Genomic DNA, 24,387 nt, shown 5'->3' on the forward strand with positions numbered 1-24,387 from the left:
TTCTGGTGGCTTTTCATAAGGCTTGGCGTAGCATTCTTCTCTTCTGTCCAATTGTTTCTCAGCTAAAAGCACATCCTTTCCTCAACTGCCAGATCATTCATTTAGTTAAGGGAGACACAGCCAACATGTCACACTTTCCAACTTGCTTACAACTCTGTCTTATAACACCTTCCCCTCTCACATGAGGAATCATTACTGGGTTTCAGTATAAAGTCATATTTTCTTTAGATTTAGCGTCAGCATGAATATCTGTCTGTTAATACAATAATTGCCAAAGCATATGAAAAAGGGATAACTGAAAAAGTAAATATATGTATGAAGTAACTGATGATATAAAGAAGCCTAATGATTAATTCCCTGTGCAAGCACTAAGTACAACATATCCTCAGTGTTATATACTCTTGTATACATACTCTTTACACACATTTGCTAAAAAATGTTATTTATAATAGTCTTTCATAGAGGTGCTACAGATGGGCCCAATAACACCAGATGCTAAGAACTCTCAATTCCAATTAATTTTAATGAGAGCTGAAAGCATTCAGGATGTCCACCCCTGTTGCTAGTTAAGTAGTGACCTTGCAGTCACACTGGAATTTCTAAATCCTAGTAAAATTATGCAACAAGACATACATAATGCCAAATTGAAGTAAGTAGGCTCACCCTGTTTGCAGTTTACCGGTACAAATATCCTCTTTCCCTCTCTCTAAACAGGTCTGATTCTTTTCTACTCATTTTCCTCCTGTGTTTTCTTGTGCCACAATGACCAAAAGAGACAACAGCTGACCCATTCCTAAAAACACTAAAAAACTGAAATCTGTGCCATTCAACCTTCACATCATATCAGATACCATGCTGATTCTGCCTGATACTGTGGACTGTGAACAAGGTTTTGAGAATGAGCTGATACTAACCAGTTGTATGTTTTTAGAGGATAAGGAAGGAATATTTCCTACTGAGCCAAATTATCTGAGATGCGAGCAGTTTCTCACCCTCACAGCAGGATTATAGAGACAACCATATTTAGATTCAGAACACTATGAAATTTAATATTAAAAGTAAAGTAATGGACAGTAAAACAAGCTGCAGTTAATACATAGTGAAACTAGGCTAAATAGTCTATTTCACAGAGGTAAATGAGATTTTTCACCTACATTTGTATGGAAAAGGGGAATACTGAAGACTCAGTTTCTTGCCTCTCATACAGCTGGAAATAGTGAGAGGAACTGTAAACTGAGTTTCAAGAGGGACAGACTGAGGGCATCTGCCTCAAATTATGTTGGGAGCAACTGTTACATAGTATGCTTGTACTTAAATAGATGAATTTCTGTGCACTGCCAAGATTATAATTTCTAGTCTGCCTCAGTCTCTACCTCTATTTCTTTTGGCTCTAATCAAGGCAGAAACAGAGATGCTATGTGACTTTCCTACAGAAATAAAAAGGTCCCAGACATACAGTCCAGTTATCTCAATTCAGCTAGTTAACATGCATCAGCTGAACCATGCTAACTGCCTTTGTACCCATTCTTAGCCCTAGGAATATGTACTGGATTGATTTACAGGCCAACCTACAGACAGCAGGCTAAATTGTAAAGCCATAATAGAACATGCTCAATGTTGAGCTTTCATGGGCAGTGTGAGAATTGAAATTGTGGCTCCCTCTCTCCTCACCCTGCAGGTCAGTCCTAAGATACTCTCAGAGCAACACTAAGCCATATGCTACAGTCAGATCTGCTTCCCCAACATTTCTATTTTATTTCCCCAATACATTTCAAGAGCTGAATTGATATATAGTTAGGAGTTCCAAAATTACTCTGAAATAAACAGAAATTAGGTTATTTTTCTGATTTACTGCTTTGGGTTCCAGTCTTACATGGACTTACATGGATAATACAGCACTTACATGGACAATGTGCTTAGCTTTAAATGAATGAGTAGGCCAACAAGTGCTAGTGGGGCCACTTATGGGCATGAGAGTCTCCAAAATCACTGGCCTCTTTTATTTGCACTGAGGAAGCATTAAAACAATTTTATTTAGAGGGTGGAATTTATCTGATCTACCACTTTAGGAAAAAAGTCAGGCATCTAGTGGAAAGAAACAACTTTCCACTCAACCAGGAGAGATATAAGCTCCCTAGGAGAACATTTGTCCCCACTTTAAATATAGGTCTTAGTAGTACATGCATATTACCCTTTTTTAATATATATTTTTACTTCCTGTGATAACTAAAAATGAATGTCTATACTCTAGGAGCAGTCATCCTGCAAAAAAATATGACCAAACCAAAATCATTTTAGATACCAAACTTCTGAGAACTCTGCTCTTACTGTACAAAACCTAGAGGGCAAAGAGGAGCAATGGCTATTTTTCTACCTCTTTTTTTTTTTTTTTTTTTTATTCATCAAAACTGAATTGCAGCTACTTCTTTAAGAATGAAAAACATGGTGCAAACAACCTAGTTATTATCTAAAAAGCAGGTATTGTGCTTACAAAATAAATATGCATGTTATTCTCAAACACAAGAATAGATAGTGTGACTCTAAGAGACATTGCACTCTTCAGTTTACTGGCATCACTAAAGCAAAGCCTCAGAGACAGAGGGGTATTGAAAACAAAAAACAGAGAACAAGTGCTAGAATACAAACTGTACCAAAATATATGGCATATTACCCCAGTTTTAAAGTGCTTGTTTTATCCTATTAATCTACTGTTCACCATTAAAACCATCACTAAACAGGCATTATTAGCATTGTAGTTGTTAATTCTTCCAGAAAGAAGTAGACTACTGCATTACATTACAATGAAGATTATTTTTCAAGTCCTTAAGTAGTAAGTGGTTCTCATGCTCCTGAGATAAAGAATCAGACAATGATCCATCTCAATGGCTCTGTCAGCAATTGTCATGCTGGCTAACAAGCTGAAGAGTTGGACTTTTCCATGCTGTCAATTGTTAAAATTTTAAAAGTAATCAAATAAGTACTTCTTTCTCAGAATTATCATCTCGGTCTTTCAATTCTCATCTCAATAGGGAAAAGCAGAAATGAAAGACTTCTGTTCCATTAAAAAATATATATTAAATAATAAAATAGAAAAGAAAAAAAAAGAGCAGAAGAGCAGTTTAGTAGAATTTTTGACTTTAGGAACTTGATACAAACTTTTGAAATCAATGTTAAAATGCATTCAAAAAAAAAAAAAAAAAAAAAAAAAAAAGGAAAAAAAATGCTTATGCTACCAGTCTACCAGTCTTCCACTGTTTTCCAGTCTGGAGGACAACCAAGAAGTAAGAACTGCAGGAGATCGCTGCTTCTTTGCTTGCACCCATAGGCAAGAGACTTCAGCATGGAAGGCAAAACCAGATGCCTTTTCAAAACAGTTTGTAGAATTCATTCATGAGACAGGCTGAATAGTTACTACAAACTACATACCTTCCTTCATTGGCTAGGCAGTGGGTGGATGTGGCTTCTTTTCTTGTCATGTCATCACACATTGCTGGCTGCAGGGAGGGTCAATATTTGTCTGCCTTCTCTTTGCCCATTACTGTTGTACCCCCTCTCGCACCCGTCCCCCCCCCCCGCCCCCCCTCCCCACCTCATCCCCCCCTTTTTTTTAAATTTTGTTCTCTATTTCCATTTCTCTGGATATTCTCATACTACAGTAGCATTAGTTGAAATTAACAGGAAAACAATCTTCATTTCATTACAATTAAGTATGCGTGAACTACTGTTACACTTAAAAAAATATATAAATAGACATACTGGGCATGAGGACTGCAATGCCAGACTTCACTGCCTGCTGTGACATGATATAGGAAACAGCTGTAAATCTCTAAATATCCCTGGTTGGTGTCCAACTGGAAATTGATTTGATGTCATTTTTCCTCAAAGGTTGTGTATAATTCTAGAATCCTAGCCAATATTTCCTTTCTCAATAAACTATGATCTAAAGATGTGTGAGAGCTGCAACTGAACTTACACTGGATGCAACAGTTTGCCCACTCACTGCACTACCAATTACCAAAAATGTTACTTTGTAAAACTTTTTTGTATTATTTGGTATTGAAAAATAGTATATAAAGTCATTTTTAATATGAATGTATATGTAAAATGGATTTTGAATGTGTACCACTTTTTTTTGATGGGTCCCTTAACATATAGGCAGTAAAAGTTATAGGTATGTTTTATATTCCCAGTTCCTTATAGAAATGGATTGGGAAAGCTGTTTCCAATACTTTGTCAGTGTACATTTTAATAGGGAAAAATAACTGCTGATTATTATGAAACAATGAGCCCTATTTCAAGTAATCCAGCCAATCAGTAGAAAGGATTTTGGGCCTTCTGTTTCATATTTGCATGCAAACAGCTGTATTTCATTTTTAGCCTCTTTGTTTTCTGAAGCTTTTTAACTTTTTGTCAGATAAAATCCATGTTGTCATGGTGGCCAACACACTAGTGAAATTAGGGTGGAGGAAGGGGGAGAGCTATAGGGGAAGAGAAAGCCCCCTGCTTGAAGTTTGTAAAATAAATAAATAAGAATGCAAAGAATAAGTAAGAAAAGTTTATCCCTATGTAAAATATCAACTCCACAACACTCTACTTTGAATTGCAAATAGTTATTGTAGTGATCTCAAATCACAACACCGAACAACTCACACCTACAAGATGGTATTAAAAATACTCTATCATACCAACTTGACAACATAGAATTCCTCACTTCCTAATTTTGATAACAATTTATAACTTCCTTGGGAAACTGTTTGGATTTGTTCTAATAAAGTTGGGGAAGAATGAACACTGGAAGAAGTCCAGCTGCAGTACGTGCAGTTCTTAAAAATTAAAAATAATAAAATAATTTCATGACTTATTAATGGTTTATTACCTCTTTTGAGATTTACTTCAAAATTTAATAAGTTTGTTGCACTATAAAAATCTGGGTAGAATTTCAGTAGGGTCAAAAAGTCTAAATCTAGCTGGCATTGCAAATTAAAATGAATTTCATGTTCTCAGCTCATGTTCTTAGATCTCCTGAGACAAAACTTCATGTCACAGAACTACTGTACATAGAGCATAATGATGTAAGTGCTCCATATTCCACGTACTCCATGCATGTGGCTTGCATGCTGGCTCGATCAAACCTATATTTTAGTATTATGGGAAGCTTTGATCAGGAAAGATCCAAGAAATAACTGCAAGACACAGCTGCCAGGCTAAAAGAAGAACATGTCAGGGTAGCAATGGCCAGAACAGTCTAACTAAGCAGAGAAGGGCTTCATGGTACACAAGTCATGCAAAGCATGAATGCATCTGTCCTTTCAAACTCTTTTCAAAGAGCAGCCAATTCTGAGAACATTAGCTAAAAACCAACATCCAAAAGAAAACCCCAACATTTAAACTCAGTGGGCCAAAATTCAAAAGCATACTCAGCACTCCCTCTGACTTCAAGACATAGCTTTGTTGTGTCATATGCAGAAAACAGTTAAAGTAACCTTTCAAATCTTTTATCTCAGCTATGGCCCAGGTTGACCCTCAAATTCCACAGGATATTTTGCTAAAAACTAATCAGAAATGCAAAAGATACTTGTTCAAATTTGTTTATTGATTTTTTTCCTTTAATACTAAAATTTAGTCCATCTGTTGAAAAAAACAAAATATTCTAAATATATACAACGAGTAGAACTGCTTCATTCCACTGACTATATCCTGTGGTAGATGCATTTTCATCAGAATGTTTGTCTTGCAGACAAAATGAATATCAGATGGTGGTTTTGAAAAAGGGCAGACCTAACATGAGGTGATTAGTTTCAAAAACAGATTTTTATTCTTGATAAATTATTACCAAATACAATCATCTGTTGATTGAGGATATAAAACAGATTGGTCATACCATAACCCTCAGGTTAAATGAAAAACGGAAATAAGTTTATTTAACATAGTCTTGCATTAAGTTCCCAAGCAGTGCAAAACTAAGGCAAATAATTAGATTTCCAATTTAAAGATATACATTTGTTAAATCAGACATTTCTTGAGGTCATCTATTTCTTTACTGGCCATTCTATCTGCATTGTGTACTGCATATGTACACAAACTTTTACAATATATATAAATATATCTTTTCAACCTGCAAACAAGGATTAACGTACTTTATACAGGACTTATCAGCTAGAGTTACCATTGCCATTTTACACAATTAAAATCTGTAACCTATTACATTTGCTGATTATTTGTGAAGAAATCTGAGAAATCTGCTGGCCTACAGTAAGAAATTCTAGCAGAGTATTACAGAGTAAAAGAAAGTGATCCTTAAAGCAGGGGGAGTCCCAGAAGAAAAGAGCTTTGACTTACTAAATGTACCTCATGACAGTCCTTATCTAGTAGTTCTTATTGAAATAGTGGCACAATAATTATGTGTGCTTCAGCAAGAAATCATAATCCTTGAAATTTACCTACTTTTACTTAAAGACAGTTATAACTGTACTGTGTTTAACATGAAGATGGGGAAAAAAAAAAAAAGTAAAAAAAAAAAAAGTAGAACAAATCAGATCCTGTGTTTCTTACCCTACAAACACACATAGATTTGTATGGAAAAATCAGTGTTGTTAAAGACAGCAGAATGTGACTCACCATTTCAATTATTCTCTCTAATCATCAGAGCAAAAGCTATGAATTTGTATTATATTTTCATTGTATTCTGTGATGTAGTCATCTAGGCAAAATTCACTGCATATAAATTCTCATTAAAATGATAAAATTACAGACATGTGTAAAAGCATTCCATGTTCAGCAGTGACCAGCATACAAAATAAAATCAACAAAATTTCTCATTCTTGGAAAATGACAAGAATTTAAATCGACACTAATTGCTGACTAGAAGTCTTTACCTTCTCTACAGAGACTGTAACTTCAGCCATGCTCTACTAACTAGAAGTCTTCTACCAGACATAAAGCCTAACCAGTTCTCCTAAAGATTCTAAAAAGAGTAGTCTAAATCAATAAAAAATTACTATTGTACTGTTTTGGTTAGTATGCAAAATTTTCACATATAAGAAAAGCTTCACTCTCCTATCCTCCAACCCTCAGTAGCAGGTTTCCACTTCCAACATGAACCTGAATGCATGTTTACACTGAACTGGGGGAAAACAGTGAATTCTGCCATCTTTAGTAGACAGGGATATTTAAATTGGAAGAAACTAAAGCTTTGCTAATTTAACCTTATCACCATTTTGAGATTATTAAATCTTTGATAAACAGTTAAGTGGTTCTTGACATTGCTGCTGAAGGGCAATTACATTTTATATTTTTCACACACCATTTACGCACCAGAGTACATAAAGCTGCACTGATATGTACATTACAAAGTATTGCAGATTTTTTCACAGTGGCCTGTAATTCTGTAGTTGGCATTAGTAGAATTTTCTGAAAAAATAGCTATATATTTTGTATTTACTGTTTTGAAGAGTTTCTTTTCCTAATTCGTGATATTTTTAACCTGTGGTATTGTTAATTTTCCCCATTTTGTTCAATGCTATTTCCTTTTTGTTGCAGACTTTTTCCAGATGGGAAGTAATGGGGATCCTGAAGAACTTTATCATGGTCTTTAGCCAGTGGAATCAAAATACTTCTTGCACTGCCTTTTGAGTATCTTTTGTTCAGTCCAAGTGCTATTACTTAGGATTTGATATAATTGATTCTTAAGCCCAAGACTTCTCTGAATACCATCATTTGCTTCACAAGGCATGAGGCACACTTAAGTAAAGGGATCAGCAATCATCATTAGAACATCATTCATATGAAGTTTAATCCTTCTTTCTCTCTATCAGCCATCTGTATTTATTCTCCAGTTGTGGTCTTTCTCCATCTGATTTTTTGCATGCATGAGGCTCCACAGCCATAAAATAAATTGGGTGTGGGCATGCCTATCAAATGAACAGGGTTCATTTATTGGTTCATCAATTGGTTCATGTAACTTTGTTGTTGAAGTGTATTTTTATGCATTTAGCTCTCCTAAGTAAAAGGCAGGAGAGGACCTAGCTGATTATGACTGGTTTTGCCAATTAATAGTATGCAATAGTAACAGTAAAATTATACAATTAAATTTGTATAGTCAGACAGGAAAGGTGGAATGAGCAGCACAATGCTCTAAAAGACTCTAAAAAAAACAGGACTGAATGAGCAGGAAAATTTTGAGTACATGTAGCCATGTGTAGACATTATCAAACACCATCTGCTAGAAGACTCACTTCAGTCCTGCACAGTCTGTGACTGAATTGTACCAAGTATGCAACCACTAAGAATGCATTACTATGTAAAGAGTGCAGAAGCCCCTTCCTCAAAAGTGTCAAAACTTGCACTTCAAAACTGTTTATTTCATATTGCTGAACTCACAGCGACACAGTCTGTGGTCCAGTCTATCATTTACCATCATATGTGTGATACGGCATTTTTGCTTCAAAGACGGCAGTGCAACATCAAATGTTTTTCAAAATATTTTTGCAGATCTGTTCCCATCATCACCACAAAAGGAATTTTAACACAGTACTTTCACCTTCTATATGTTTATAGTCTCATGTAATTTGCTTGTATTCATAAAAGCCTAACAGCCAATGACTGACATTTCCTACCAGTCAAGTAGAAGTGCAGTGAGCATTGCCGCACATTTACTGTTCAGAAGAGTACTTCCTTCACTGAAATGGATCCTCAGTGAGTCACAGCTCAGTTACTTCCCTCAGAATCTGGAAACTAGTGCACGGACTCAATTTGTAATTTTCCTGTGTATTCACTAACAATGTCCCCAGGAATTTCCATCTTTACATGGGTACCATTAAGCAGTTTAAATAAGCAAATGTTATTTTTTTCTGTTCTCCCTCTATGTTCAATTCAAATGCCTCCTAAGTTTAGTTTGGGGTATGATAAGTATCTTAGCTACAATTTTCACAGTGTTTAAGTATCTTTGCTATAGAGACAAAATTAACTATGCTTAACTATCAAATACATCACCTGAGAATGCAGCATTACATAGGTTTTCAGGATCATAAAGTAGTTTTGGCACAGCATTGTCTCTAAGAAATATAAAACAAATTACATTTCCACTAACCAAACAACTTGCGATCAGTGAGCTCAGCTGTAACAACACAACTGTTTGTCTTCTCCCTTTCTGCTCAAAGTCTGAAAGCCAAGAGAATGCTTGGTCACCACTGGGGATGCTCCCACAAAGAAGCTTCCTCTCCACCTCTCTAACTTTTCAAATTTTATTTTATTTTTTTACTTTATTTATTTTTTTTAACACTTCAGAGAGCATGTGTTTGGTTCATTGCCTTAGCTAAGCTCAGCAACTAGTGAAATTTGCACCTGCCTCTCTGGTAAACTGAGATTCTGCATTATGTGGACTAAAGATACATAGGTGTTTCTGCCAGGGATTAAAGGATGCAAGAACATAACTTTTTGACGAATGTGAAAGTACAGAAATAATGTGTAACTGTTTTACTGTTGGGAATGATCAGTGAAACCTGAGAAATTCTTTATCCTGTAACATTAGTAGAGTATGTCCACTTCTCCCTGAAAAAGAGATTTCTGTGAGTTTTCTAATATCAGATCAAATGACCTTTCCTGGAAAAAAAAATAAAAATAAAAATCTTGAAAATTCCTCTTTAGCCCCTCTGGGTTACAATGGGTATTGGTGTTTTTTTCCCTCCTGGCTCTAGGCAAAGACAGAAACTCTAAAACACAGGTATCTTGGCTAAGTAAAAACAGGATGAGATTTTTTTTGTTTGTTTGTTTTGGGGGTTGTTTGCTCTATGAAAGATTACATATGGGAAGCTAAGAAAGCAAAGAAAGAACCCTCAGATCCTGGCTGAGGCAACTGTAGAGTGATTAACTGCAGGCAGGAAGAATGAAAAGGAATTTCACAGAACAAGAGAAAAATCTGAGTTTAGGCTTCTTCTTGGTATGCAGAAGTTAGCTGGGGGATTTGGAACAGTCTTGGGCTTCAAGACAGGCAAAGAATAATCACTAGGGGAAGACTATGCTGTCCTTCCACCTAAAGAACATAGAGCTAAGGACTTAAAATCAGGGGCTTGGATCAAAACTATGGCTCTGTTTGGAGTTTGTCATTTAGCTGGGGAAAACAACAACAACAACAACAAGTTACTCCAAGAAAACCTCTAAGTTTGTCTAATGTAGGAAAATCACACAAAACCTGTAAAAAGAAAGGAGGAGTCCCTGTATCTCATCATACTGTTTTGACTTGGTGCACAAAAAGTTCCAGAAAGAGTAAGAAAATGCTCACTGCACTAGTCACTCCGAGGTTTTGCCTATTGCAAGCTGTTTTACACTCAAAAGCCACCGGCTTTTCAGAGCTGACAGGTAAAAACTCAGTTTCCTATGATTCTAGTGAAAAGTCCATTCTTATCTATGCTGACAGCATTAATAAGGTTAAAAGAGACACAGTTCCAATAACTCATCCCTATTTCTTTTGTTTAAACAACATGTAAAATTTGCTTGAGTGATGTTTGAAAGAACCAGTCTTCATAATAACAAACTGCTATAACACTTTAACAAGAAAATATCTGGGACAGCATTGTCAGGAGGTTCCTAAATACTGCTCCAAACTGTTTCTCCCATCATTGAGACAGGATACAACACCACTAAGAGTAGTTTTGAATCTGTCAAGTTAAAACCCAACTAGAGTCAGTGCACTGGAGGTGGGGTGAACTGGCTATTGAACAATGATAACAGGTTTGTTTCCTATACAACTAAACCCCTTTGACTTCAGACTAAAATTCTACCTTCTGTATTTATATGAGACTAAAATTCTACCTTCTAAGAGCATATAACATACTACTACTGTATCTAGCATATACTTAATTATTGCTCCAAAGACAAGAAAGGCCATGAAAAAAAAAAAAAAAAATCATGTTCATGTGTCATATTCATGTGTAATATTCATGTGTCACAACTACACAGAAACTGCCACCATGAGAAGTGCACTATTTGTCACCCTCATTTTTTGAAAAGTTTGACTTTTCAAAGCAGGACAGTAAGGGATAGAGTACAGAATTGCTGAGTGTGGTCAATGAGGAACACGAGTAATGAGGCATAATACTATCTTTTCTAAATGGAAAAACATAACCAGAAGGGGCAGGAAATGTAATTACTGAAAATGTAAAAGAAAATAAAAATAAATAAATAAAATCAACAATTACGTATAAAAACAACTTTTTTAAAACTAGTTCCAAAGATGTGAGATACATTTAACAGCTTCCCTTTCCCATGCCTGCTTTTTAGACTACCATGAAAGAAAACAGACTGCAATAATAGAACTCATGCTGTAAATAAACTTATCAGAAACTTCTTGATTTTGCCAGCTGTTTCACTTTCAGGCATGAAATAAGTCATTTTCCAGATATACTAAGATGTTCTTACATTATAATAGACAGAAATGCCAAGAGAATCTGCAATATTGGAATAACAATAAGGAAAAAATGTGCAAAAAGAGGAAGAGGACCTGACAATTTTATGTCTCTGGATTCTCCTTTCGGGAACACATAATGCTGTAAAAACTGTTTCTGACAATCACTGTATTATTGATACATCATACTGATGTCACGCTAGCAGTGTAAAATACTACAAAGATAGTTCAGATGTAGACATAGTTAAGTCTAATTGATTTAAGTGCTAGATAGGGGTGAGCATTAAGTTTCAAGCTTCACAGCAACAAAACCTGGGAAGTGTAGGAAACTTCAGGGTGGGACAGCAGATGTGCTGACCTTGTAAAATAACAACAACAAACAAACTGTGACAATCTGTGTGTCAGTTTGTGTGCCAAATAGTCATAGTGATGCGATCCACCTCACTTGATGAAAAAGAACCAAAGTGCATAGCAGTGACCTTACTTGAGGTATTTCAGTTTCCATTGCCACAGGAAAACACAGAAAAGGCATACAGAAATAAGTCTAGGGCTGAACATAGTATTTGAAATCACTTATCATGAAAACTGGGATCAACGTAAAACACAACAGTAGCTCCCCCACATGTTGAGTGGCTGGGACAGTTCAAGCATGCAATTTTATAGCAGGCAGCAAACAAGATTGGGAATTCAGGGTTAAAATATCCAGTGAAATTTTGTCTTATAAAGTAATGAAAGTTGACCAAAAGAGTAAATCAAATGGATCTCCTAACAAACTGAAAACAGCTGTTTGGCTGAGTTTGTCTCTAAGTTTGGTAATTATTGCCCTACTGTGGCTCAAGGTTATTCTGTATTAGTGAAACAGGATATCATATGAAAATCATCCAACTTCTTAATTTACTGTAGCATCAAAAATTCCACTGTATAAAAATATGCCGGAAACATAGCCTTCTAAAAACTTACCTATAAACCTTTTAAATGCTCATTTATTTATTCTTCTGACAATTACACAAAATTTAATTAAAATAAAACTGGAATATCTATGCCAACCAAATGATATTTCACCTCTAGTCACTCCAACTGCATTTTCACATAAATACATTGGAAAACAACTTTTTAAAGTAAGAGTCAGTAATAAAGCATCTTAGCTTAATAGTCTACTCCTTGGACTACAATGCTCTACCTTAGCACACAGAAAAATGATTCAGATTCTTAAAAGAAGATATTCCTTCACAGGATACATTCTCTTAAGGGCTTATCATACCAATAGTAGCACACAATTCAAGTTTACTAAATTTATTTTTTCTAAGTTGAAAAACTTCTGAAAGAAAGCATGGTAGACATTTGATTAATCTAAGCTTGATACGTGATTCCACATTAATTCCAAAGTACATTGTGGCTTTATTAGTTGCTTTCATGCCTTTATTGACTAGCAAATAATGAATCAGTAATTTATGTTAATAATTTAATTACCATGATATTCTTGGTTGGCCTGTTGGCCATCAAATAGTGTACAAGTACATGAAAACATTTAATGGAGCATCATTTTTAATGCTAAAAAGTTAAGAAACACCATGTGTGTTCTGGGATGTACTAGGATTTCAAACCAATGTACTAGGATTTCAGCTCCAGAAAGTCAACAAAGTATCTGGTTATCTCTTACACCCTGGCTACAATTTTTGAGTCAGAAATGATTATTGTACATTGCTGGACTGAATCTTTAATTCTAAAAACATGAAAGTAACATTGAAAAATATTTTATTAAACAACAACATAATCCCCACAAATTATTACAAATCAAGGTGTTTATTCTTTCTGAATCTTCCTTTCAAGATCAACCAGAAATCTCAAATCAAATGATTCAGGTGATTTAAGGTCAGCTCCAAGTAAACACTGGATTCAGCTCAGTAATTTATTAGAGGGAAAAAATGAATTGGAGGGCAGGTTAACTGCATAGATTAACTGCAAACAGGTATTTCAAGTGTCCTTATGTTACCCATCCATCATACCATTCTCTTGTTCTGTTTGCTGTTTTCTCAGTTGAGATATATGCAAATAAAACCTTTGACAAAACAAAACTTGCACATATACAGTCTAAAAATGTGATAATAACTGAGTATATGCTACAGGAAAAGACTTCTAAAAACACTGCTGATAAATTTTTTGATGTCAATAAAGATTGGGCAGACTCAAGCAAGATTAGTAGTAAACTGACTCGCTTTATTCTTTTTAAATTAGAGTAGGCTCTATGCAAATCTTTCTGAATTTCTAACACAAAACAGGCAACAAACATCAATCCGAAACCCTTTCTTCATATTCTTTGCCAAGGAGCAATTTTCATATTGACATTGCTTAAATACACATACAAGAGAGGCCAATAAAGGCACTTTGGCTATGCAAAGCATCAAGGCACACAAACAGACAACCTCTACCCCAACAGCATTGCAGAACAACTGACTGGAAACAAGTGAAGTCCCCGCTCTGTTTTGAAACAAGTGCCCAATAACTGAAGCAGCTAGATGGAAGGAGAGAAAAATAGAAGGGCATAATCAGTCTGATTTCTCATCTGCTGATCTTAAGGTGCTTTGTAGGTAGGGCAAAATAAGAGAGAACTCTACCAGATAATGGCTAAAACCTACTGCTACATTTTCTTATGCACAAACACATTCTGGATCAATGAATGACATCATGTGCTGAGACAGCTGGAAGTCAAATATCTATGTATGAAGAGACTTCCATTCCCACGTGGCAGTTCACAGATGCACATAAAAAGTACTTCTTTTAAAAGAAAGAATAAACAAGGTGGAGAGTGAAAGTAGGACTCCTTGTCATTAAATAGACCATGAGGCAGTCTTAATCTCAATGAAAGTGACAGAAGTCTTTCATTGGCATTTAAATTCAACAAAGTTAACTTAATATATTGACTATTGATTTCCATGAAAATATGAAACAACTATGCTAGAGGACATAAACTTCTAAAATAAGACTTGAGACAATAAATGCACCCGTTTCCAAACAGAGCTACCTAACTCCAAAGGCAAACCTCTAAGCTTGGTGTTCCTTAAGCTCCCAGTGATGCTTCCGCACCCATCAAGATCTGCCTTTCACAAACAAATTAATTCCTTCTTAAGCTTGTCCAGGTATCAAAACTTGAATAAAGCAGCACATAAGCCACATGAGGGACCCAATGCAATATGCAAACCTACAACATAACACGGACATGGACATAACATGAACACACTGACCAGAATCTGAAAATATGACTGTGGGTGCTTTTGAATCACCACTAACAAAGGAGGCAATGATCAGCCTCAGCTACCTTTTTTTTTTTTTTTAAGGAAACCTTAGCGATTAGGATTCAAATATTTCCTCAATTCAGAAGTGTTTCAGCATCTGATAGGAGGTACACACAAGCTCCGCTTTGCAGTTACCTTTCAGCAGCAGTGTTGAAAACTGTCATTATGCAAAAATAACAAAATATTAGAAAGAGGCTACAAAGCATGCCTGTATTGCTTAAAATTTCAGAGGCTCACCTGAAAGTACAGTGTGTTATATGCTGGTATGGAGGGCATCAATCCAGAGTGTTTCATTTCTTAAGAAGAGATCTAGCCTTCTTTGGACACCATACAGGAATACAGAAGAGGTCTTTAGCATGACTATTCCCCAGTATTTCACGCTAAGTTCTACTGTTTAATTCTGGATGTTGTAGGGAAATGCAGAGTCTTGAATATTCATTGAAACAGTTCCACAAGGCAACTGTAAGGACTGCTGTAATATCCAAGTAACCATCTCTTTTGAAACATGATAAAATTGATCGTTTCTCAATGATGGCTGTCATAGCAATAGATCCAATGTAGACTGTTCATTGGCAAACAGCTAGATCCTGCCCCTCTTAAGTCTGGCATACGTGGCATATGTATCAAGGACATCTTTTTTGCAGTTGTACATATAATCTCATTTCTGTTTCTGAAAAAAAAAAAAAAAAAAAAAAAAAAAAAAAAGCTACGATTTTTAAACATTATTACATGGATATTGCTCCTTATCAAAAATGGTGTAGACAGAAGTTTCAGTTTCTATTGATACTAACAGGAAGTAGACTTAATTCTTTCAAACTTTGATATTTTCCCTGTTTCATTCAGAACGAAACATGAGTTAGTTCTCCAGAATTTTCCTAATTCTTCTATACCTTTAGAATATTCAAATGTGGAACAAAGAAAGTAGGTGAAAAGATGAAGAAACAGTTATTTCAACCCCAGAAACATTCTGTTGACATTTTGTGTTGTTCTATTCACACAGTGTCTTTCATTTCAAGATCAATGATGTTTTCCCCTCTTCATTAAATTTTGCTTTCACATACTGACACACACAGAGATGAGCTCATCCAACACCAAAATGCAGCTACTCCTGCAGTCAGAATGCAATGAGTCTTACAATAATATTTTGAAGTTTCAGATGACAAATTCTTAAACAGTGATGACAAGATCCAGCAACACGTGACTTTTACTGTTTGATACTTTGTGTGTGTTGCAATCCATATTCTTTCTTGTGCCTTTGCTAGGGATAGCCATAATAAAATAGAGGACCTACTGTGACAATGAACAGAGGCAAATACCTGATTCCTTTGCCATTTTGACATCCGCATTACATGACATCTCCCTCCACCAGCACACATCTGGAGCACAGTGTTCAGCACTACAATGCTTCCAAAGCTTCTTTTGTAATAGGATCCAGAGAAGAGGTGGCTTCGTTAAAACTCTTCACCAGTAAGAGTTAGAAAAACCTTTTCTGAATTTCTCCTCAACTTTTATAGAAGATGATTGAAAAAGAGGGAATAAATCTTGGGCTCCATTATTAAAAATATGTTACACTGCTGTCAGTATCTCAGTATGTGGCTATCAGCAATGTCAAATTGCAAGTGTCCTTACACATAATGCAAGTCACTGCCCAGCTGTACAGCAGCTGGCTCTGACTAAGCCCAGGAAAGGTCGAGGGCGACATGAATCCTCAAAGTACTGCTGGATCGTTGTGTTGATCTTTGATGGTTAGAGAGTGCAAATGGCAAAAAAAGAAAACAAACATTTTCCTTCACCTTGGATTTCTTAAATGATTTAATGTCTTTGTCTCCTACGAGAATCAGTTCAAAACATCTGCAGACTGGTCACTGGATGCCACTGCACATGAATCAGACACGACACAGAATCCTCTAACTGGGCAGATTTCGGTAGCCTACCTTGACAAGGACATAGAAATATCCACAAAGACCTTTGCCAACCTAGCAGTCTCAGTGGGTTCTCAAGTAACATTTTACTGATAGGTACATGACTTCTAATTTGAAAAGCCATCAAAAGAATGGGATTTAGCCAGTTTTCAATCTTTCATATGCTAAAGGAGTTATTCTGTTCTGAAATTGTGTAGTAACACAATACTGGAGCAGAAACGACCAAAGAAAAGAACTGTCACATTGATTCAACCATGGTACTAGCTATTAAAGTGGATTAAATTTCACCAAAACTCACCATGCTACAAAAAATTGAAAAATTTCCTTGAGAAAATTTGTGCATCAATTACAGTTTTATGCTAAAGCAGAGAAAAATTCAATGTAACACTCCACAAAAGCACACCATACACTTTTCTACAGAAACCTAATGGTATAGCATACACCTAACAGAGAAATATACTGAAAAATCAAGTCAGACACATCCACAAAAATTGTTACCATTATAAGATACTGAAGTAAGTGTTTCCCACCATACTTACTTTGAATTTTCTGCTGGCATAAGAGACTTCATAGACTTCTGACAGTTTTTTCCAAAATCTTAGCCCTTTTGATAGACTATTTGGAATTTTAAAAATGGAATGGGTACAGAAGTAAACAATATTGTACATAATTAAAATATACAGGGCTTAGGGAAGAAGCTAGGTATTACAACAAGCTACAAGAGCAGGAACTCTCTCCAGTTCTGCTCAAAAAATAAAGTAAAATCTCTACACTCATAGTGCTCTTCATTACTCAGGTGCCTGAGCCACATAATGAGGCTGCAGTCTCATCTGCTTGGGCCTTTCATTTCATTGCCTTCTGTCTACAACATCTTTTCCCTCTACTTATGTCCCTTCCAACCATCCAATTTCAGTCTAATTTCACTTCTGAAGTGCTTAATTATTTTGGTAAAGGTCAGCAATGCTATTTTCTGTTTTGAGAACAGTAAGAGAAGAAAAAAAAAAAAAAAAAAAGACATTTCCCATTGCATATGATGGCCCTAACCACTCCCCAGCAACTATCTTCTTGCAAGCCATGACCTCAGGAATCTCACACTCTGCTGCAAGCTTTGCCAGGGGACAGGGAGGGTCCTCACTCTGTCAAGCCTCATGGCTGGAAGATATGCCTTGGTTAATGTGGGCCTCAACCCTCCCAAAATGATCATACAGAAAACGGGAAGAAACACAACTGATCTTTTTGACTTCAGCTGGACTACTCATGCCAAAAACTTCTCACCAGTGTTCCACTGGCTGGCTCTAAAAGTAATAGAAATCTGGATTGTCACAAGCAGGAACTAAACCAGTTGCCACCAGCACTTCCTCAAATGCATAGATACAGCTGGTCTCTGGTTATGATTTTGTGCTTTGCATCTTGAATGATGAATACTGTTTATTCCTGTTTGTGTGTTCTGTATTTACACAGGGTGGTGGGGCTAGACACCTAAATTTATTATTGAATCTACATTGCTTAATTTAATTGTAATGGAAAGCTTGAGACTAGCTTATGTTTAAATCTGTTTATATTTCCAAAATTCTCCCATGAGTATTTAAAGCCCGTGGATGTAAAACTAAGAAAATCCAAATGTTCTTAATGTTGGTAAACACAGTTAGTATGGATGATGCAAAGGACCTCAATTAATAGAGGTATATGATGTTATTGGTATTTAAAAATAGAAAAATGAGGTAAATTTATATTATTTTGCTAGTCGATTATATAAAATTCATACACATGCAAAAGTGAGGATGTGCACACACATACAAACAGTCCGCTTTGTTTGGGGCTCAGATCTATTCAAACACACATGTATAAAGTTTTTTTTTTTAAATCATCATTTTTCAAACTAAATTTTTTAAATGCCCACTGAATTTTATGTTTCAACAGAAGCATTCATATCACTATAGGCTGTAATGACACTGAACAGTGCTTGATCAAATATTCTCCCCGAAATTGTGTTGGGACAGAATGACAATTAGTCCTAGATGAGAGCTACTCACATAAGTAGTCACAGGGAACTCGGCTGGACTAAGCAAGTCAACAATTTTGACAGTCTGCCCTTACGTAAACAAGTACCAACACATTGACTTTAATTTTACAGCAGTCCTGTTCTTACCATGCCTTTGCTTAATGTAAGTCTGCTGTGCTAAATGTTTTGTCTTAAATCAACAACATCACAAGAATATCAATAGCTAAAGACAGCTGTGGCTCCTAACTCATACAAAATAAAGTGAAGGTTTTATTTGAGTATCATTGGTACTTTCTCTAGCATTTTTTTCCTCTTTCATTATTCCATTTTAGTACTTAAAGTTAATGCCTGCAAAAGAAATTAGAAAATGTTTTCCACATATAATACTTGAATACAATCCAATACACTCTTAGCAGATATGGGTTGTCACTGATTGCTGTCTTTTAAATTTTTTTTTTAAACATCTTGTTACTTATATTTTAAAGCCTAGATTTTGAGGTCCAGTTGCAAGTGTTTTCTATAGAAAACTGGGTCAAGCCGGTGTTTGACCTTTGGCAGGAAGCTGCCCTCACTCCAGCTAGTCCCAACAAACTAGGCCCAAGACAATAAGCTGCTTTATAGCTATTAGCTAGGCCAGTATGTTTCTCCAGGAAGACCTCAAGCTGAAAAGCCAACACACTTGACAACCACAGCCAAGGTACCAAGGGTCCAAGCACTAGACATTAGAAAACAAATGGAAAAGCACACATGGCTACATCTGGAATCCTAATGGGCCACCAATGGTTCCCAGCTAAAGGAAGAATTACCAATGTTATTTTATCATCCCTTGTGCTAACTTAGCTGTTTATGTACAGCAATAAATGATTTTTTAAAAACATATTTGGGTCATTATGTCATATACCACCAGCAAGTACGATTGTTTTATTGTGCTTGGAGTCAAAATACACTGCTATACCCAGATGTGAGGGAAGTTCAAAACCTCTAGTCCTTCTGTATTCATTCCTGTTGGACAAATGGATTAAGTTTTTAAAAGGGAAACTGAGAATTTTTATGGCCTGTACTCCCATCTCACTAGTAAAATTTGCACTGATATTTTCCTACAGAAGTTTGCCTTGCCAATGATAACATTAAATATTAACTTAGTAAGCAAACCTAAATTTCAACCAACAGGAAATGCCACACATTTCATTATCAAAACACCTCCATTCTCTTCTTGCAAAGCCACAATATGTTATATTAAAGAAATATTTTTGATGCCTTTTTTTTTTAACCTGTTCACCAATTGAAATTCAAGGCAAAATAATCATCATGCAGTGGAATGAAATTAAAAAATATATATTTATTAAAGGACTTAATAAAGGAGGACTCTCCAGTTCTGGTCCTAAATTTATATATGAAAAAACAAACGTTTCCAAAACCTACAATCAGAATGTTCTGTTTCCATAAACATAGAATGGAACACAGAATTTGTGTAAGGACTTTTGCACAGTTTTTCTAACCCTAGTACTATGGCATTTAAACATTGAGATCAAAGCAGACTACAGAAAAACAGAGCTAGATCCCTCAACATTTGGTACTTGAGAAGAATATCAACAATTCAGTAAACAAAAACAACAGATGTATATTATTTTTTAAAATACTGTAATAATTTAAATTAAATGGAAGTTTTGACATTTGTTGAAAATATGATTCTAAAATTGTCAGTATCCCAACAACTTAATTCAACATTTATCAACAGAATTCTTCTACAACTCTCCATTCCAAAAGACACTGCAGGTATTTGAAAATATTGAAGGTATCTGTAAATAAGTGCAGTTTAGCAAATGACACCTGAATCCAATTAAATAAATGTAATTCTAACAGACTCTCATTAATTTCAATGGAGGACAGATCAATCTGTAATCAAAATGAACACATAATTCAATGAAACCCAGGTTTTATCTTGTTTTCTCTTCCATTCTCATTCCCTCTTTCCTATTTCTTGCTATCCCTGTTGCACTTTTCCTGTCCATCCTTTCTCACTTTTCTGGTGGGGATTAGGGCAGATGAGCAGGTAGGTGGACCATCAGCTCCCAGCGATGAAAGACATTTTTCACAGAAGAAACAGAAAATACCAAATAAAAATACACCAAGAATTTACAATTGACTTGAACATAGATTTCTATAATATAGATATTTAACTGTAATGCAGCGATCTAAATTTACCAGCACTATTTAATACCAAGCTGCAGATGAACAGAATCATAGCATGTATAAAACTAGCTAATTGTGTAGAAAAATTGCCATGGCATGCACCATTTCACAGGTTATGCCACAACTTTGTCAACCTGCTTACAGAGAGTCAAGGGCAAACCCAGCTGTAAGAATTGTTGAGGAGCAAAGGATCCAAAATGATTCAAGATGGTACTAAAAAGACAAATGAGAGAGTGTAAATGCGTGCACGTCCCAGGTACACAATGCGGTTGGCAATGATGCACTGAGTGACACTCAACTTCATTGCAGTCAATCAAAGCAGTCAATGTCCTACAGAAGACTTCCATTAACATTAGCTAGAAGAGAGATCAGAAGGTTTTAGGATATTGTCAGTCAAATACCGCATATTACTTTAGCACAAATGACAAAGGATGAGATTATTGAAATAGTTATTTGCAAACAAGTCAATACTAAAAGTAGCTTCTTTTCAAAACCGTTTTGACCACCTTGTTTCTCCTTTGCTATTACACTCCAAGTAACCCTTATTTGCCATGGAAAAACAGACGTGTGAATTTGATACCCTAGACTTGTTGATGTGTTTTTGAAGCTGACAGCAGAGTGCAGAATGTGAAATTTCCTTGCTTCTGCTGCCACATGGCAGGTTAAAAGCACAATTAAGTAAACAGCTAAGTGTTTCCCCTGATTTCCAGGAACAGCAGAAATATTACATTAAACCTTAAAAGAAAAAAACAACAAAAAAAAAACACCCACATCCCAGCAACTGATCTAGCAACTGATCTCTAGACACTATCCAAAGAGTACACTAAATAGGGAAACACAACACTTAAAAATTCTGGCACAGCTATAAAGCTCCTCATCCCTATACAGTGTAGTGCAATATATGCATGCAATGCTTAACTTTGAGTATGTTTACATGTATGTATATATGTGTGGACATATAGACATATATATGTGCGTATATACTAACAATCCCAAAGTTAAATATTACTTTCAAAATATACCTAGTAACTTAAAATAATTCAGAATATCTTTTCTTTGCTGTCTTCCCAGATTTATTTATTTATTTATTTATTTACTTACTTAATGCAAGAAGCAGAGCAAGGATTGTAGAACAGTTTCAGAGAAACACAAAGCACTGACAAATACTTAAAAGATAAATAAATGTTTTCTACTCACAGAAGTGATTCTTCACACATGCCAATTACAATGTTATCTTTGGGAAAATTTGATCCTTGACAAATATAGATTTAAAAGATATTTAAATCCCAGGGGACCTTACACCAACAGAAGTAAAAAAAAAAAAAAAGTAAAAAAAAAAAAAAAAAAGAAGAAAAAAAAAAAGTACTCAGTTCCTATTTCATCTACAAACATTTGATTTCAGTTCATATCATTATTTTCTGCTATTTCATCCATTCCCTTCCCTGCCTCCATACTCCCCTCCCTTTTTTAAGGGGAAATTAAGTGATTAATTTCAAGTTTGCCATATTCACTTGTGCAAGACCCTATCCATCTTAAGCACAACTCATTACATTAAAACAAGGCCTAAATAACACAGAAGGCTTTGTGCGGGTATGTCAGAAACAAGAATTTCATCAGAGACTGATAGTTAATAAACAAACAAATAAATAAATCAGATTTCCAAAGTCTTATTGATGAGTCCTCTTCTTGCCACAACAGTATTTGTATTGTCATATGATAAATGGATTGTAAAAGTATACTGTAAATATGAATTCTAAAATCACTGCTTGCATTTATTGGTGGTCTCAGTTATAATTATATATGTATTTAGCAGCAATAATGAGTAATTTCTAGTGTTTCTCAGTATACTCTCACAAATCAATTAGAAAACATCAGTTTCTAATTTTATTGGTCTGGCATTTTTCACAGTAACTACATTTTATTGTGGAAAAAATGTGTTTTCCCTCCAGTGACTACTTGGCAAATGTGTGTTGAGGATTTCTACCATTAATTAAAGAGGCTTATTCTTGTTTACTTCTCTATATGTTCCAGTATCTCCAACAATTTAAAAAAAAAGAATGTATTCAGCTAGCAAGGGGCCTGTTTAACAGCTTGATACAGCACAACAAAGATTTCACACACTTTGGTTGAGTCACAAAAATAGTGATCTCTTCAAAATGTCTGTTTGAAGAGGCAGGGTGAACAATTTTTGAAAAAAAAAATAAATATATATATATATATATATATATATTCAGAAGTACCTTCTCTGTTAGACAGTAAGAAATATTTTAAACCAGTGCAGAAGTGCATTTTTAAAATCAAAGATGTTTGCAGAGGGTTATGAAATACTTCCACATGTGATCATATTTTCACAATGAAGGTGACTATCAAACATTTTATTGCACATTAATTTTTATTGTTGAATAAGATGATGGAGCCAAGAATACTGCAGATTATAAAGCGCAGCCTGTTGCAGCATATTCCCGGGCCAACTCTTCATACCACAGATGTCGGGCTGCTGTCCCAAACCATTGCACATATTTACTGGTGCTCTCATTTTTTTCGTTTTAGAAGTCACCTATTTAGCTCTTCTCCTCAGAAGCATTAACCTAGCAGTTCATAAAGTGCAGCTGCAAATATCTAACTGCTTTGTGAAGCCACTTGTTTCATGCTCCCCTTAAGTTCTGCCATTAACAAGGACTAAATGGCCTGTGTCTTAGGTTGAGAAGGTTGTTCAAAAGCCAACTAACATCTTGATTCAGGGGTTAGTTCTGAAGTAAATTACTTATGTCAAGTTAAAATATAGGTCTATGATTAAGCATGTGAATCTATCAAAGCTCAAATATAAACTCTGTCAATACAATGTCCTGCTAGAATTAAGTTACAGCCTTCCAAAGACTGAATAGCCATAAAGCCTTTAACAAATGTTAATAACAGACACCAGTATAATTATGACACAAAGTACTAGAAGTAAACCCAGGCCAGAACTCCCAGCAAAAAATACCTGTACCATAAGTGAAGATTTTTTTTTCAACTACTCAGCAGCCCAACATTGTTTTTACTGACAGCAGTGTGCATAGTGGCTACCTTTGCACGTATGAACTAAAATCAACTGTATTCCATCATCAGAATTTTGTAAATAAAAGTGTTCAAATTTTAAAGTTGAGTATCTCAGGACAGACAGTGTATCCTACCCAAGTCAGAAGTGTCCAAAATGTGAAGGCTTGCAAAATACTAACCTTTGAGATGGGTGTAAAACTGATTACTGTCCAGTTTTTCACATAGGCCAGTGTATTTTTTGGAGGCAGAAAGTACTTCGTTGGCTAGGAGAAAGGCAGGAAATTTTTCTTTGGCAGGTTGATTTTTTTTTTTTTTTTTAAATTAGCAGATGTTTGAAGCTGCTCCAAGCTTTGGAATGTTGAATAAATCCCAGTGGAGATAGATTAGTGGCAGAAAGCAGGTGAGGTGGTCAAAGGTGGATGTAAATACAATTTATCAGATGACTCTGCAATTTGTCACAATGGTATCACCACTGCACATGTGGCATATATAAACGCTTTGGCAACAAAGAATGAGCATCAGTCCTTTAGTCAGTGT

At 35.5% G+C, this 24,387-nt stretch overlaps 1 protein-coding gene across 3 annotated transcripts in view; it reads right to left on the reverse strand.

Annotated features, from left to right (window-relative positions):
- Positions 1-24,387, reverse strand: part of SLC25A21 (solute carrier family 25 member 21) — a 251,729-nt gene that overhangs the window by 184,850 nt on the left and 42,492 nt on the right. Inside the window, exon 1 of one of the 3 annotated variants that reach the window (XM_032187583.1) lies at positions 14,932-14,985. The exons of the other annotated variants lie outside the window; for them this stretch is intronic. The gene's annotated coding sequence lies outside the window, so the exon portion shown is untranslated. Of the gene's footprint in view, positions 1-14,931; positions 14,986-24,387 lie in introns of those variants that run through there. 3 annotated transcript variants of the gene reach the window in all.

The sequence above is a fragment of the Aythya fuligula genome, chromosome 5 (assembly GCF_009819795.1).
Source record: "Aythya fuligula isolate bAytFul2 chromosome 5, bAytFul2.pri, whole genome shotgun sequence".
Lineage (NCBI taxonomy): Eukaryota > Metazoa > Chordata > Aves > Anseriformes > Anatidae > Aythya > Aythya fuligula.